Here is a 6,009-nt window from a genome sequence, read left to right as displayed (position 1 = left end):
GCGCCGATACAGTCATCGATGTAGCGGAGGAAAAGGTGGGGGGTGGGGCCAGTGTAGTTGCGGAAGATGGACTGTTCCACATATCGAACAAAGAGGCAGGCATAGCTCGGGCCCATGCGGGTGCCCATGGCTACTCCTTTGGTTTGGAGGAAGTGGGAGGATTGGAAAGAGAAGTTGTTAAGAGTGAGGACCAGTTCAGTCAGTCGAAGGAGAGTGTCAGTGGAAGGGTACTGGTTGGTTCGGCGGGAAAGGAAGAAGCAGAGGGCTTTGAGGCCTTCGTGATGGGGGATGGAGGTGTCCATGGTGAAGATAAGGCATTGGGGGCCAAGGAAGCGAATGTCATGGAGGAGGTGGAGGGCGTGGGTGGTGTCCTGAACGTACGTGGGGAGTTCTTGGACTAAGGGGGACAGGACTGTGTCAAGGTATGCAGAAATGAGTTCGATGGGTCAGGAGCAGGCTGAGACAATGGGTCGGCCGGGGCAGTCAGGTTTGTGGATTTTGGGCAGGAGGTATAAACAGGTGGTACGGGGTTGTGGGGCTATGAGGTTGGAGGCAGTGGATGGGAGATCCCCTGAGGTGATGAGATTATGGATGGTCTGGGAGATGATGGTTCGGTGCTGGGAGGTGGGGTCATAGTCAAGGGGGCAGTAGGAGGAGGTGTCCGCGAGCTGGCGTTTAGCCTCAGCAATATAAAGATCGGTGCGCCAAACTACCACCGCGCCTCCCTTGTTTGCCGGTTTGATGGTGAGGTTGGGGTTGGAGCGGAGGCCAGCTGACAGCTGCTTGTCTTTTGCTGCCCTCATTTCTTAAACAGGGGTATTACTTTTCCAGTCCTCTGGGAGCATTCCCAACTCCAGTGTTTCCTAAACGATTACCACCAGTGCCTCCACAATCTTCCTAGCTGCCTCCTTCAGCACTCTGGAGTGGAGTCCATCTGGTCAAGTTGATTAATCTATCTTCAGATCATTCAGCTTGCCCAGCACCTTCTCCTTAGTGATGGCCACTACACTCAGTTTTGCTCCATGACTCTTTTGATATACTGGTATGCTGCTGGTTCTTCCACCACGAAGACGGATGCAAAGTATCTATTCAGTTCCTTTGCCACTTCGTTTTTCCCCATTAATACTTCTCCAGTCTCAAGTTCCTTGGAAGGGGAATCCAACAGACAAGTCAGTGAAGCACCAACTGGGATAAGGTCAGGGGAAATGAGGAAACTGGTGAGATCAACAGTGATCCCATGTGGATGGAGGATCCCAAGGCAGAAGATAAGGCATTGTTCCACCAGGCACCGGGGTGGCTACAATTTGCTAGTGAAGGAGGCCCAGGACTTGCATGTCATTAGTGGAGCAGGAGAGGGAGTCGTGGAGGGAATGGTCTCTGCGGAACACAGATAGTGATGGCAAAGGAAATATATCTCTGGTGGTGAGGACTGTTTGTAGGTAGCATAAATGTCAGAAAAGACAGACCCCACCACCAGAGATATATTTCCCTCCGCACCCTTATCTGCATTTCACAGAGACCATTCCCTCTGTGACTCCTTTGTTAGGTTCATGCCCCCCACCAACCTTCCCTCCACTCCCGGAACCTTCCCTTGTCATCACCAAACCAAGAACTCCCTGTTCCCTACTAGGTGTCGAGAGTGCTGTGCTGAAAAAGTACAGCAGGTCAGGCAGCATCCGAGGAGCAAGAGAATCGACGTTTCAGGCATAAGCCCTTCATCAGGAATGAGACTTGTGGTTCGGGGCTTAGGGATAAATGGGAGAAGGTGGGGTTTGGGGGATGGAGCTAGGAATGTGACAGGTAGATGAAGGTGAGGGAGAAGGAATGGGTCGGGTGAGGGGAAGTGATGGACAGGTCCAGAGGGTGATGCCAAGTTGGAGGCTTGGGACTGGGATAATGTAGGGGGAGGGGAAATGAGGAAGCTGTTGAAATCCACATTTATCCCGTGTGGTTGTAGGATCCCAAGGCGGAATATGAGGCGTTCTTCCTCCAGGCGTTGGGTGGTAATTGTTTGACGGTGGAGGAGGCCCAGGACCTGCATGTCCTTGACAGAGTGGGAGGGGGAGTTGAAGTGTTCAGCCATGGGGCAGTGGGGTTGGTGGGTGCGGGTGTCCCAGAGATGTTCTCTGAAACAATCCGCAAGAAGGCATTCTGTCTCCCCGATGTAGAGGAGATCACACCGGGTGCAACGGATGCAGTAGATGACATTGGTAGAGGTACAGGCAAATTTCTGATGGATGTGGAAGGATCCCTTGGGGTCTTGGATGGAGGTGTGGGCGCTGGCTTTCCACTCTCTGCGGGGGCAGCGAAAGGTGCCAGGAGAGGGGTGTGGGCTGGTGGGGGTGTGTGGACCTGACGAGAGAGTCGCGGAGGGAATGGTCTTTTCGGAATGCTGATGGGGAGGGAAATATATCTCTGGTGGTCCATTTGGAGGTGACGGAAGTGGCAGAGAATGATGCATTGTATGCGAAGGTTGGCGGGATGGAATGGGAGGACCAGGGGTGTTCTATCCTTGTTGCGTTGGGAGGAGTGGAGTCCAAGGGTGGTGGTGCGTGAAGTGGATGAGATGTGCTGAAGGCCTCAAGAGATCCTTCCACATCCATCAGACCTGATGTGCTTTTCCAGCACTACACTCTCGACTCTGAGATCCAGCATCTGCAGTCCTCATGTTCCCTTGTTCCCGACTAAGTTCTACAACAAGCTGCTCCTAAAAAAATCTCATAAACATCCACAAATTCATTACTTGGGATCTGCTCCCGACCTGATTTTCCCAGTCCACCTGTGTATTGAAGTCCTCCATGATTATTGTAATAGTGCCTTTCTCACATGCCTTTTCTATCTCCTGATTCATTTTCTGCCCCACATCTGATGGCTGCAGGGAGGTCTATACATTACTCCCATCAGGGTCTTTTTTCACGTGCCATTCCTCAAATCTAGTCACACAGATTCTGCGCCTTCTGATTCTGAAGTGCTTTTTGCTGTCAATTTAATTTAATTTCTTACTGACAAGGCAACTTCGCCCCCTCAGCCCACCTGCCCCTCTTTCCAATGGGAATGTGTATCCTTGGATAATTAGTTCCCAGCCCTGATCCCCTTGTAGTCATGTTGCTGGGAGACCCACAATATTGGACCCGCAATTTCAACCTATACTGTAAGCTCATTTTAATTGTTCTGTGTACTGCATGCATTTAAGTACAACAGGCTCACTCTTACAATGACTAATTCCCCTTCTCATAGTTGTCCACTTGTCTGCCAAGCCTGATTCCAAACCCTCTCCATATTCTCTGTCCTATTATTTGTTCTGGAAACTATAATCACTTCTGCTAAACTTTCACCCCCACCCCGCTTTAACATGTTCCACAATTTTCCATGCAATTGAAACCACCCCTCCACTACTTAGTTTAGAGCCCTTTCCCACAGCCTTAGTTATTCTTGCCTTCCTGAATAGTAGATGTTTTATGTTTGGAAGGTGCTAGCAAAGGAGTCTTGGTGAGTTGTTGCAGTGCCTCTTGTAGATGGTACACATTGCTGCCATTGAGTTTTGGTGATAAGGAATAATTACTCAACCTTATGGATGGGTTGCCAGTCCCATCCCGTAGACTGCTTTATCCTGGATGGTGTGGGATTTTTACAAACATATGAATTTGGAACAGAAGTAGGGCTTTTTGACCCTTGAGACTGCTTTGCCATTCAATAAGATCATGGTGGATCAGCATGTGGCCTAAAATCCTGTCCTAACCCCCCACAAAAAAAAGTAACACCCACTCTCAAGTGTTGGAACTGCTCTCAATCATACAAGAGGAGACTATTCCATCACACACCTGGCTTCTGCTTTATAGATGCTGGACAGGCTTTGGGAATACCTGGTTGAATTTCCAGATAGGCAGTAGGGATATACTGGAGCACAATTTGGTCAAAACACAGCTAGTTCTGTTGTGCAGGATCTCAACACAATTGGTGGAATGTTATCTGCATCCATTGATATATTCACATGGATCAGCTCGTTCTTGATATTAAATGAAAGCTATCAAATTGTATCTGTGTTGGTGTCCTCAAGGACAGGGTGAATTTGATAAGCCTCTTGACACTTTCGGATGAAGACAGTTGTGAATCCTTCAGTCTTGTCTTTTGCAATTTCATATTGAGCTTTACAAGCATTGAAGATGGAAATATTCATAGAACACTATCTCTGGTCAGTTGTTTAATTGTCCACCACTTAACATAACAGGATACAATTTGAGTTTCGGGCTTTGATCTGATCTCTGTGTGGAATTGCCTATCCCTGCCTGTGGCGTATTGTTTCCACTGATTAGCAAGTATGTAAATCCTGTTTTGGATATTTTTAATCACCTTTTTCAGATGCGTAATTACACACCTCTGGAGCAGGTGGGACTTGAATGTAGGCCTTCCAGTTCAGAGTTATGGTCACTACCAATGTGCCACAAGAGCCTCATATAATTGCGTTTTGTGACTAGGATAATTGGTTTAGTTTCTGCTAAATGTTGTTAGCTGGAGTCATTTGTGGTACCTGAGTAATTGCTTCTATTATTTTTCTTCTTTTAGAAGTCCACACCAACCATCTGAAGAATAACCCACTCACACCCATTCCCCTACCCTGTATTTACCCCTCTCTAATGTACCTAACACTATGGGCAATTTAGCTGGGACAATTCACCTAACCTGCACATCTTTGGACTGTGGGAGGAAACCGGAGCATCCGGAGGAAACCCACGCAGACACGGGGAGAATGTGCAAACTCCACACAGTCACCGGAGGCTGAATCGAACCCGGATCCCTGGCAGTGCTAGCCACTGTGCTGCCCCAGTCATTGTTTCTACTGGTTATTAATAATAACAGGGACTTGATGATATCGGCAATAATTGTTGACAACTGGGTTGACAAATGCTAAACGAGATAATTGGGGATACTAGATACTTGATGATAATGGAAAAATTGGTAATAGTTGCAGTAATTATTTTGAACTTGCATGGTAAAAACAATTTTCAATGCCTGTGGTATTGAATGGGATACTGCTAATATTTTTAGTAAAAATGTCCATGGAAAGAAAAATCGAACTTTTAGCTCAGCAATATTATCGAATAATTTGTCTTCTTATTTCTTCCAATAGACCAGAGAGAAACAAAGTGATCTAATAATGTCCAATTCATTTCTCTCCAACAGGAAAGTGAAAGGCATATTAATGCCGAACAGCTTTCAGCCTACTGGGTATGGATATAATGCCAGAATTTGCTGAGAAGATAACTTTGAACTGAAGGCACACACTGTTATTTGTCTGTATATAATCCAGCAATTTATAGTGAGGTGCTGAGAGTCAGCACCAGTTGCTGATGAATTTGCCAGTCTGCCCTTAGCTGCACAAAAATGGGTTCTTGCTGCCATCCTCCCTGTGATATTCATGAAATTTCTGAAGCTGTGCCATTGCACTGTAAACAGAAAGCTGGTCTCTCACTGTCCATTCAACACAAAACTGGAATCATTCTTACTACTCACCATTACTGATAAGCATGAAGCAAAGCTGATGTGCATGTGTTATTGAATGTGTACATATAACTGCACATATATTGAAATGGAGTTTACATTTTATACATATAAATATATAGTGGCACAATGAACATCTAATTTAAGGCATAAAATGTAACCGTACCATGGGTGGAAGGAACAAATAACTTTGCATCTATTGAAACCAAAACTCTCAAACACTAGGATTTTTCTTCTGACTTGTCTGTTCCTGCTTCAGATTAATTGACAGATTGACACAATCAGCTATCAACTTGCTTATCAATGTACCATTTGATAACTAGAACGACGGACAGCAAATGGAATGAGCTATGGTCTTTTTCATCTCTTGTTCGATAATTTCAGTGTTGAAATCTTTGGGCAACATAGGTTCCAAATTATCTGTTCCTCCCTTATATGACATTTTACCTGTGAAGCTGTTTATTCAGGTTTACTCTGCAGCATTTGATTAGCATGGCAACTGATATATGC

This window comes from Chiloscyllium plagiosum, chromosome 7 (assembly GCF_004010195.1).
Source record: "Chiloscyllium plagiosum isolate BGI_BamShark_2017 chromosome 7, ASM401019v2, whole genome shotgun sequence".
NCBI lineage: Eukaryota > Metazoa > Chordata > Chondrichthyes > Orectolobiformes > Hemiscylliidae > Chiloscyllium > Chiloscyllium plagiosum.
This window is presented reverse-complemented; position numbering follows the sequence as displayed.